At 44.8% G+C, this 12390-nt stretch overlaps 1 protein-coding gene across 3 annotated transcripts in view; it reads right to left on the bottom strand.

Annotated features, from left to right (window-relative positions):
• The window catches only part of add2 (adducin 2 (beta)), a 203090-nt gene that overhangs the window by 114045 nt on the left and 76655 nt on the right, over window positions 1-12390 (bottom strand). The gene's annotated exons all lie outside the window — the stretch shown is intronic.

The following is a 12390-nucleotide window of genomic DNA, read 5'->3' as shown; positions in this document are numbered from 1 at the left end:
TGCCATATAAAAGGTTATTACACAAGATTAGGGCTCATGGGGTTGGGGTTAATATATTAGCATGGATAGAGGATTGGTTAATGGACAGAAAACAGAGTAGGAATAAACGGATCTTTTTCAGGTTGGCAGGCTGTAACTAGTGGGGTGCCGCAATGATCAGTGTTGGGGCCTCAGCTATTCACAATCTATATTAATGACCTAGATGAAGGGACTGAGTGTAATATATCCAAGTTTGCTGACGATACAAAGCTAGGTGGGACAGTAAGCTGTGAGGAGAACACAGAGTCTGCAAAGGGATATAGATAGACTGAGTGAGTGGGCAGTAAGGTGGCAGATGGAGTATAATGTAGGGAAATGTGAGGTTATTCACTTTGGTAGGAAGAATAGGAAAACAGAATATTTTTTAAATGGTAAGAAACTTTTAAATGTTGGTGTTCAGAGAGATTTGGATGTCCTTGTGCAAGAAACACAGTGAGTGAACATGCAGGAACAGCAAGCAATAAGGAAGGCAAATGGCATGTTGGCCTTTATTGCAAGGGGGTTGGAGTATAAGAGTGAGGAAGTCTTGCTCCAAGTGTACAGGGCCTTGGTGAGACCACACCTGGAGTACTGTGCACAGTTTTGGTCTCCTTATCTAAGGAAGGATATACTTGTCTTGGAGGCGGTGCAACGAAGGTTCACCAGATTGATTCCTGGGATGAGAGGGCTGTCCTATGATGAGAGATTGTGTAGATTGGGCCGATACTCTCTGGAGTTTAGAATGAGAGGTGATCTCATTGAAACATACAAGATTCTGAGGGGGATTGACAGGGTAGATGCGGAGAGGTTGTTTCCCCTGGCTGGAGTGTCTGGAACCAGGGGGCAGAGTCTCAGGATAAGGGGTCGGCCATTTAAGACTGAGATGAGGAGGAATTTCTTCACTCAGAGGGTTGTGAATCTTTGGAATTCTCTGCCCCAGGGGGCTGTGGATGCTGAGTCTTTGATTATATTCAAGGCCGAGATCGATAGATTTTTGGACTCTAGGGCAATTCAGGGATATGGGGATCGGGCAGGAAAGTGGAGTTGACGTCGATAATCAGCCATGATCTTATTGAATGGCGGAGCAGGCTCGAAGGGCCGTATGGCCTACTCCTGCTCCTATTTCTTATGTTCTTATGAAGCGCTTTGGGACATCCTGAGGTTGAGAAAGGCGCCGTTTGAATGCAAGTTCTTTCTTTTCCTTTTAGATAAGAACACAAGAATGTTTGGGTGCAGGAAGGCGGCATTATTATCCCCCAGGAATCTCTCCCTTATTTGACTGATCTCAAACTGTCTTCGCACTATGTCCTTCGCTCCAGAGACATGTCCAGTTGCCTCTTGAACGTATTTATACTTCAATGGCCATCCCACACTGATTCCACAAGTCCACTACTTCTTGTGTAAAAAAGATCCACGTGATATCCTTCTACTCCCTCTGTCACAATACTGAAGTTGCGTCCTCTGGTATTTGAGCACTTCACTGTAATGATCAATGTGCTTGGACCAACTTTGAAAATCCCCTTCCTAATCTTAAAAACTTGAGTCAGTCTGCTCTCCTGCAAAGAGCACTAGCCCAACCTCCTCAGTCTTTCCTCAGGACTTAGATATGGCATCCAGACTAAAGGTCAACAATATCTCAACTATCATCATCAGAAGTTACATAGGAACAGGAGGAGGCCATTCAGCCCCTCGGGCCTGTTCCGCCATCCAGTTAGAGCATGGCTGATCTGTCCCTTAACTCCATTTACCATCTCCCCCTTTGTTCCATATCTCCAAATACCCTTACCCAAGAAAGTTTTTAAATTTTCAATTGACCTCCAGCCTGAACACCTGTTTGGGGGAGAGAGTTCCAGATTTCCACCACCCTTTGTGTGAAGAAGTGCTTCCTGACATCACCCCTGAACGGCCTGGCTCTAATTTTAAGGCTCTGCCCCCTTGTTCTGGACTCCCCCCACCAGAGGAAATAGTTTCTCTCTCTCTACCCTGTCAACTCCTTTAATCAACTTAAACACCTCAATCAGATCTTCTATACTCGAGGGAATACCAGCCTAGTCTCTGGAACCGGTCCTGATAATTTAACCCTTTTAGCCCCGGTATCATTCTGGTGGATCGGCACTGCACCCTCTCCAAGGCAAAGTTTCCTCAAATACGTTACTTTTTTGGAGAAAAGACTATATTTTGACATAAAACACCAATATGGTGGGCACAGTGGTTGGACATGACTCTGTGCCTAAACAGTCAGCTCCAAGCTGCATCAGAAGGGAGGTGCTGGACAGAGGTCAAGGGTCACAGAGAGGAAAAGGCAAATCAAGAAGAATCGCCCCCTGGTGAGCCTCTGCTTAGAGACCAGCAGCGGTGCAATTCTCAGAATATGTTGCCTGCACACTGGTCATCTGGGATTTAGGCTTTGGCTAAAGAAGGCTTAAGAGAGCAGAAATAAGGGGGAAAAATGCTAAATACGTCACAAACCCCCACCCCTCTGGATTTCTAACATGTTTCACTTAGATTCTGGCCAGTGAGGCTGATGCATAAAATGGGCAGGATGTTGGTCCTGTGCTCGCTGCCACAAGTAACATCAATCATCGCAATTCTGTTACCTTTAAAGGTCCTTCTCTCTTTTATTTCAGGAAAAGGTCATTGAGCAGCAGGTACAATAATTGACGGCCTGTCTTTAAGCAGACATGGCATGTTCACAAAGCAGAGAGCCCGGCCTGTTTACTGGGCTCCCCCCCACCCCACCTTCTCCTGCAGTGCAATGGACATTAAGAATCTCTCAGCTTCAAGCTCAGCCCAGCCTTATTAGAGCTGCTCATTAATCTTTCATGTTTTCATGGCTCATGTTCTCATTACCTCAAGAGATTTTTCTCACCAGGCTCCAATACTTTAACCCCAGCACCAGAGTATGGCCAACATAATTCTCACCCCTCAACTCCCAGAGAGTGGGGAGAAGTGATGGATGTAGGCTCACTATAGACATCCTTACGAGGTTAAAATTGGCCCTCATATTTCTGGTACTGAGAAACCAGACACCATCAATTTTAACTTGACTTGCTGAGTGCAGATCTACATTTACAAGTCTTGTCGTTGAGCGCACTCCTGTGAAAATTTATATTGCAAGTTGCTTCATCATAATGCCTTTTTCCAGCTCTTTGTGGTCTGCTGCAGTCTTGGAAATGCTGCAGTTGCAGTCACCTCTCTGGTTAATCAGCAGACAATATTAAAAAAAGGAAGCCTTGTATTTCTACAGCGCCATTCACAACCTCAGGGTGTCCCAAAGCGTTTTACAACCAATGAAGCACTTTCGGAGTGTAGTCACTGTTGCAATGTAGGAATATTCAGCTATTTTAGGTTCTGCATAACTATTACAGCTGGTTCAGAGAAAGAGCAAAAAAGTCAGAAAAATGCCAAGAAAAATGAGTAACAAAATTCAGTACTAAAAATCTACTGGAATCTTGAAAGTAAATAAAAGGGGCTAAACCGCCTGGGACCCTGAACGAGCGCCTTCCCCAGCCCAATTGCTTCCTAAACGGAGGGGATAATGGAACTAGGTTTTATTTAAATCCATTACAGTAATTAAATGAAACAAAGGCTCCTCTTTGATTAGACCACTTTAGGCTGGTCCAAAAGGCTGTGGAGATCGGGGGGGGGAGGCGGGGGGTGCTGGAGAGATCGGGGGGTCCGTGGATAGATGACAGGAGTCCGATCGCGGGGAGTGGGTAACAAGTTAACCTGAGGGGCCGGGGGTGGGGGGGGGGGAAGCACTCCTGCTCCTCCTGGCCCACAAGCAGTGCTGCCAAGGTACTTACCTGTTGGATCCGGCCGTTCTCGCCTCCCTTCAGCTGCCGGGTTTCCCGAGCCCTGGGAAACCTGGCTCGCAGGGGTGACAAGTGAAACTGCTAAAATTTGAGCCACACATCCTCATTATCATATTTAAATTAGGGACGTGCCTCTGGGGAGCAGGTTAGTTACCCGCCCCCGCCCCGCCTCCGTTAAAACCAGAAGTGGGCGCATTGGAGGCGGGCTGCGGTGGGGTTTCTGATATTTGAATTTTTAACCCCTCCTGCACCCATCTTGGGGGGTGAAAACTCCCCCCTGGCTGTCTGTTCATTTTTTTTAAAGTTACTCTTCAAAGACTAACAGAGATTTAAGAAATGTGTCCACACTAACTTCAAGATGTCTCTTGAAGAAATTTGGGGTGTTGGATTAAGGACATCACACAACAATGAAGCAGATCAGCGAAGGCATCACATTCTCAACATCCTCCGCACTATGGAATGTAGCCTAGTGTTAACAACGTTTCACACTTCGTACCATGTACATTGAATGATTAGGATTGTCTATCAGTCTGTGCGACTGCGCAGATACCGCACAGGTACTCTCCCTTAAATGAGAGGTGCTGCAGCCTTTCCCATACATGTTTTTTCTGTCAACTCCTGTACATACAAAGTACACAGCAAGTGAAAGATAACAAGTCACTCCTGTATATTGCAGGGTGGCCCATTCGTAATTCAGTGTTTTCTTATTGGGTCAATCGATGCTGCAATCAATTGGGGTCACTTGGGTTCATGTTTTGATGCTTGTGTAGTCCATTTACAACCAGCCAAAACATTACTAGTCAGTCACAGCTGGAACTGTGTGTGTGTACACGTGTGTGTGTGTGTGTGTGTGTGTGTGTGTGTGTGTGTGTATACGTGTGTGTGTGTGTGTGTGTGTGTGTGTGTGTGTGTGTACACGTGTGTGTGTGTGTACACGTGTGTGTGTGTGTGTATACACGTGTGTGTCTCTGCGCTAATTGCTGCTTAGGTTTGCAGCAAAGATGGTATGATGGATTCTTACTGCTGTAGGAGGCTACATTTGATCACCAGGTGTGCTACATTGGTGACGGAGGAGCCAGTATTAAACTATCTGGGTGCAGCGGCTTTATGAAATGTCCAAGGTCTCCCATATAAATGGGGTGTGTCTCCTGTGAAACAGTGGCCGGATATACACAGCAATAAGAGCCTTTGTGCAGTGCACTGTGAATGGAGATGAAATGTACCATAAAAGCATGCAAGAATTATGATGAATGATCTTGATTGATTGCAGCTTTAATGCACACACTACAGTTACAGAACACTCGAGCTGGATGTGTTTTAAGATCGTTATATCACTGCGGAAAACATTGGATTCTTTACTTTACAGGAAACCTCAGCATGAAGGGTTCAGGCAGAGCTAAACATTCCCGAGTCAGGAGGTCATGGGTTCAAACCCCATTCCAAGACTTGAGCACATAATCCAGGCTGACACTTCAGTGCAGTACCGAGGGAGTGCTGCATTACCAGAGGTGCTGAATTCCAGATGGTTAACATAAGAGGAGTAGACCATTTGGCCCTTCGAGCCTGCTCCCCCATTCACTAAGATCATGGCTGATCTTCTACCTCATCTCCACTTTCCCACACTATCCACATATGCCTTAATTCCCTTCGTACCCAAAAATTTACCGACCTCTGTCTTGAATATACTCAATGACTGAGCATCCACAGCTCTCTGGGGTAGAGAATTCCAAAGATTCACCACCCTTTGAGTGAAGAAATTTCTCCTCATCTCAGTCCTAAATGGCCGACCCCTTATTCGGTGACTGTGGCCCCTGGTTCTAGACTCCCCAGCCAGGGGAAACATTTTCCCAGCATTAGCGCTGTCACAAGCCCCTTAAGAATTTTATATGTTTCAATTAGATCACCTCTCATTCTTCTAAACTCTAAGGAATATAGGCTAAGTCTACTCAATCTCTCCTCATAGGGCAATCCCCTCATCCCAGGAACCAGTCTGGTGAACATTCGCTGCACTCACTCTAAGGCAAGTATGTCTTTCCTTAGGTAAGGAGACCAGAGCTGCATACAGTACTCCAGGTGTGGCCACACCAATGCCCTGTATCATTGTAGTAAGACTTCTTTACTCTTATACACTAATCCCTTTGTAACAAAAGCTAACATACTACAGTATTTGCTTTCCTAATTGCTTGCTGTATGTGCATGTTAACTTTCTGTGATTCATGTACAAGGACACCCAGGTCCCTGAGTGCAAACATTTCCCAGTCTCTCACCATTCAAAAAATATTCTGCTTTTTAGTTTTTCCTACCAAAGTGGGTAACTTCACACTTCCCCACACTGTATTCCATTTGCCATGTTCTTGCCCACTCAGTCAATATCTCTGCAGCCTCTTTGCGTCCTCCTCACAGCTAACTTTGTATCATCAGCAAACTTGGATACGTTACACTCAGTCCCTTCATGTAAGCCACTAATATAGACTGTGAATAGCTGAGGCCCAAGCACTGATCCTTGCGGTATCCCGCTAGTTACAGCCTGCCAAGCCAAAAAAGTCCCGTTTATTCCTACACTCTGTTTTCTGTCCAGTAGCCAATCCACAATCCATGCTAATATACTACACCCTATCCCATGAGTCCTCATTTTGTTTAATAACCTCTTGTGTGGCACTTTATCGAATGCTTTTTGAAAATCCAAATACACTACATCCACTGGTTCCCCCTTATCCACCTTACTAGTTACATCTTCAAAAACTTGTAACAGATTTGTCAAACACGATTTCCCTTTCATAAAACCATGTTGATTCTGCCTAATCATATTATGATTTTGTAAGTGCCCTGTTATCACGTCCCTAATAATGGATTCTAGCATTTTACCGACTACCGATGTCAGGTTAACTGGCCGATAGTTCCCCGTTTTCGCTCCTTCCTTAAGTAGCGGGGCTATGAATCGTTAAACCCAAGCTCTGCGGGCCTGTCCAGTGAATGTTAAAGACTCTGTGACACTTTCTGAGGAAGAGTGGCGAATTTCTCATGGACGGTGCTTGCTCCTCAACCAATGCTGGTCGGCCATCTCTTGTGGATCTTGCTGTGTGCAAATTGGCTACCGCATTTACCTACAAAACAGTCACTGCACTTGAAGTAATTAATTGTATGTGAAATATTGAAATGTTTGAGAGAGATTTCCAACAATTGCAAGTCCTTCCTTCCCCTCGCAATGCACGCTCCATGAGCCGCGACCGCTTGAGTTTTCTGCCTGGAATTCTTGCCCCAGTTCGGCAGGCTCCAGCTGTTACTTTGCACTGTAATCCGGCAAAAAGATTAAAACAACATCCTGGCAAGATAAAGTCACTAGGGCTGGCTGAATAGAAACATAGAAGATAGGATCAGGCGTAGGCCATTCAGCCCCTCGAGCCTGCTCCGCCATTCAATGCGATCATGGCTGATCAGCCAAATTCAGTACCCGATCCCTGCTTTCTCCCCATACCCCTTGATCCCTTTAGCCTTAAGAAATATATCCAACTCCTTCTTGAATATATTTAATGAATTGGCCTCTACTGCCTTCTGTGGTAGAGAATTCCACAGGTTCACCACTCTCTGGGTGAAGAAATTCCTCATTTCTGTCCTAAATGGCATACCCTTTATCCTCAGACTGTGACCACTGGTTCTGGACTCCGCGACCATCGGGAACATCCTTCCTGCATCTAGTCTGTCCAGTCCTGTCAGAATTTTATAAGTTTCAATGAGATCCCCTCTCATTCTTCTAAAGTCCAGCGAGTACAAGCCCAATCGACCCAATCTCTCCTCATACATCATTCCTGCCATCCCAGGTATCAGCCTGGTGAATCTTCGCTGAACTCCTTGCATGGCAAGAATATCCTTCCTCAGATAAGGCGACCAAAACTGCACACAATACTCAAGATGTGGTCTCACCAAGGCGCTGTACAACTGCAGCAAGACATCCTTGTTTTGTACTCGAACCCTCTTGCTACGAAGGCCAACATACCATTTGCCTTCTTAACCACCTGCTGCACCTGCATGCTTACCTTCAGCGACTGGTGCACAAGGACACCCAGGTCTCGTTGCACTTTCCCTTCTCCCAATCTATTGCCATTCAGATAATAATCTGCCTTCCTGTTTTTGCCACCAAAGTGGATAACCTCACATTTATCCACGTTATATTGCATCTGTCATGCTTCTGCCCAATCACCCAACCTGTCCAAATCATCCTGGAGTTTCTCGGCATCCTCCTCACAGCACACACGCCCACCCAGCTTTGTGTCGTCTGCAAATTTGGAGATATTACATCTACTTCCCTTGTCTAGATCATTAATATATATTGTGAATAGCTGGGATCCAAGGACTGATCCCTGCGGTACCCCACTAGTCACTGCCTGCCACTCGGAAAAAGACTCGTTTATTCCAACTCTTTGCTTTCTGTCTGCCAACCAGTTCTCTATCCAAGTCAATACCTTGCCACCAATCCCATGTGCCTTAACTTTACACGCTAATCTCTTATGCGGGACCTTATCGAAAGCCTTCTGAAAGTCCAAATATACCACCATCCACTGGTTCTCCCTTATCTATTTTACCAGTTACATCCTCAAAAAATTCCAGTAGATTAGTCAAGCACGATTTACCTTTTGTAAATCCATGTTGACTTTGTCCGACCCTGTCACTGTTTTCCAAGTGCTCTGCTATTACATCTTTTATAATGGACTCTAGCATTTTCCTCACTACCGATGTCAGGCTTACCGGTCTGTAATTCCCCGTTTTCTCCCTACCACCTTTTTTGAATAGTGGGGTAACATTAGCTACCCTCCAATCCATGGGTACTGTTCCAGATTCCATCGAATGTTGGAAGATGATCAGCAATGCATCAACTATTTCTAGGGCCACTTCCTTAAGTACCCTAGGATGTAGATTATCAGGCCCTGGGCATTTATCGGCCTTCGGTCCCATCAATTTCCTTAACACCATTTCCTTACAAATACTGATTTCTTTCAGTTCCTCCCCTTCATCAGACCCTATGTTCCCTGACATCTCTGGGAGGTTATTTGTGTCCTCCTTTGTGAAGACAGAACCAAAGTATGTATTTAATTGGTCTGCCATTTCTTTGTTACCCATTATAGATTCCCCTGATTATGACTGCAAGGGACCTACACTTGACTTCACCAATATGTCGAGGAACCAACCAGAGATCAGGCCATCTTAGACTGGGTATTGTGTAACGAGAAAGGATTAATTAGCAATCTTGTTGTACGAGGCCCCTTGGGTCAGAGCAATCATAATATGATCGAATTCTTCATTAAGATGGAGAATGAAGTAGTTGACTCAGAGACTAGGGTCCTCAATTTAAATAAAGGAAACTACGATGGTCTGAGGAGCGAGTTGGGTAGGATTGATTGGGGAATGGCACTCAAAGGGTTGATGGTGGATAGGCAATGGCAAACATTCAAAGACCGAATGGATGAGCTACAGAATTTGTTCATCCCAGTTTGGCATAAAAATAAAACAAAAAAGGTGACTCAACCGTGGCTAACAAGGGAAATTAGGGATAGCATAAGATCCAAGGAGAGGACATATAAATTGGCCAGAAAAAGCAATAATCCTGAGGATTGGGAACAGTTTAGGATTCAACAAAAGGAGGACAAAGGGATTAATTAAGAAATGGAAAATAGAATACGAGAGTAAGCTTTCAGGGAACATAAAAACTGACTGTAAAAGCTTTTATAGATATGTGAAGAGAAAAAGATTGGTGAAGTCAAGCGTAGGTCCCTTGCAGTCAGAATCAGGGGAATTTATAATGGGGAACAAAGAAATGGCAGACCAACTAAATACATACTTTGGTTCTGTCTTCACAAAGGAGGACACAAATAACCTCCCAGAGATGTCAGGGAACATAGGGTCTGATGAAGGGGAGGAACTGAAAGAAATCAGTATTTGTAAGGAAATGGTGTTAAGGAAATTGATGGGACCGAAGGCCGATAAATGCCCAGGGCCTGATAATCTACATCCTAGGGTACTTAAGGAAGTGGCCCTCGAAATAGTTGATGCATTGCTGGTCATCTTCCAGAACTCGATAGACTCTGGAACAGTACCCATGGATTGGAGGGTAGCTAATGTTACCCCACTATTCAAAAAAGGTGGCAGAGAAAAAGTGGGGAATTATAGACCGGTAAGCCTGACATCGGTAGTGGGGAAAATGCTAGAGTCCATTATAAAAGATGTAATAGCAGAGCACTTGGAAAGCAGTGACAGGATTGGACAAAGTCAACATGGATTTACAAAAGGTAAATCATGCTTGACTAATCTACTGGAATTTTTTGAGGATGTAACTGGTAAAATAGGTAAGGGAGAACCAGTGGATGTGGTGTATTTGGACTTTCAGAAGGCTTTCGATAAGGTCCCGCATAAGAGATTAGCGTGCAAAATTAAGGCACATGGGATTGGGGGCAAGGTATTGACTTGGATAGAGAACTGGTTGGCGGACAGAAAGCAAAGAGTTGGAATAAACGGGTCGTTTTCCGAGTGGCAGGCAGTGACTAGTGGGGTACCGCAAGGATCGGTCCTAGGACCCCAGCTGTTCACAATATATATTAATGATCTGGACGAGGGAATTGGATATATCTCCAAATTTGCAGACGACACAAAGCTGGGTGGGAGGGTATGCTGTGAGGAGGATGTCGTGAAACTCCAGTACGATTTGGACAGGTTGGGTGATTGGGCAAAAACATGGCAAATGCACTATAATGTGGATAAATGTGAGGTTATCCACTTTGCTGGCAAAAACAGGAAGGCATATTATTATTTGAATGGCAATAGATTGGGAGAAGGGGAAGTGCAAAGAGACCTGGGTGTTCTTGTGCACCAGTCGCTGAAGGTAAGCATGCAGGTGCAGCAGGCGGTTAAGAAGGCAAATGGTATGTTGGCCTTCGTAGCAAGAGGGTTCGAGTACAGGAACAAGGATGTCTTGCTACAGTTGTACAGGGCCTTGGTGAGACCGCACCTTTAGTATTGTGTGCAGTTTTGGTCGCCTTACCTGAGGAAGGACATTCTTGCCATGGGAGGAGTGCAGCGAAGATTCACCAGGCTGATACCTGGGATGGCAGGAATGACGTATGAGGAGAGATTGTGTCGATTGGGCTTATACTCACTGGAGTTTAGAAGATTGAGAGGGGATCTCATCGAAACCTTTAAAATTCTGTCAGGCCTGGACAGACTAGATGCAGGAAGGATGTTTCTGATGGCCGGGAAGTCCAGAACCAGGGGTCATAGTCTAAGGATAAGGGGTAAGCCATTTAGGACTGAAATGAGGAGGAATTTCTTCACCCAGAGAGTGGTGAACCTGTGGAATTCTCTGCCACAGAGGGTGGTGGAGGCCAGTTCATTAAATATATTCAAGAAAGTGTTGGATATATTTCTTAAGGCTAAAGGGATCAAGGGATATGGGGAGAAGGCAGGGACAGGGTAATGAATTTGGATGATCAGCCATGATCTCATTGAATGGCGGAGCAGGCTCGAAGGGCTGAATGGCCTACTCCTGCTCCTATCTTCTATGTTTCTATGTTTCACATATCTATAAAAGCTTTTACAGTCAGTTTTTATGTTCCCTGAAAGCTTACGCTCATATTCTATTTTCCCCTTCTTAATTAATCCCTTTGTTGAATCCTAAACTGCTCCCAATCCTCAGGTTTACTGCTTTTTCTGGCCAATTTATATGTCCTCTCCTTGTATCTTATGCTATCCCTAATTTCCCTTGTTAGCCACAGTTGAGTCACATTTTTTGTTTTATTTTTATGCCAAACTGGGATGAACAAATTCTGTAGTTCATCCATGCGGTCTTTGAATGCTTGCCATTGCCTATCCACCGTCAACCCTTTGGGTGACATTCCCCAATCAATCCTACCCAACTCGTGCCTCAGACCATCGTAGTTTCCTTTATTTAAATTCAGGACCCTAGTTTCTGAGTCAACTACTTCATTCTCCATCTTAATGAAGAATTCCAACATATTATGATCGCTCCGACCCAAGGGGCCTCGTACAACAAGATTGCTAATTAATCCTTTCTCGTTACATAATACCCAGTCTAAGATGGCCTGATCTCTGGTTGGTTCCTCGACATATTGGTCCAGGAAACGATCCCGTAAACACTCAAGGAATTCTTCCTCCACAGTATTGTTACTAATTTGGTTAGCCCAATCTATATGCAGATTAAAGTCACCCATGATAACTGCTGTGCCCTTATTGCACGCTTCTCTAATTTCCCTTTAATGCCATCCCCAACCTCCGCATTACTGTTTGGAGGTCTATATACCACTCCCACTAACGTTTTCTGCCCCTTGGCATTTCTCAGTTCTACCCATACAGATTCCACATCATCAGAGCTAATATCCTTCCTTACAATTGTGTTAATCCCTTCTTTAACCAGCAATGCTACCCCACCTCCCTTTCCTTTTTGCCTATCTTTCCTGAATATTGAATACCCCTGGATGTTGAGTTCCGAGCCTTGGCCACCCTGGAGCCATGTTTCCGTAATCCCAATCAAATCATATTCGTTTACCTCTAT

Source organism: Somniosus microcephalus, chromosome 30, assembly GCF_052327205.1.
Source record: "Somniosus microcephalus isolate GS21.2 chromosome 30, FLI_Smic_1.0, whole genome shotgun sequence".
NCBI classification, from domain to species: Eukaryota; Metazoa; Chordata; class Chondrichthyes; order Squaliformes; family Somniosidae; genus Somniosus; species Somniosus microcephalus.
This window is presented reverse-complemented; position numbering and strand designations above follow the sequence as displayed.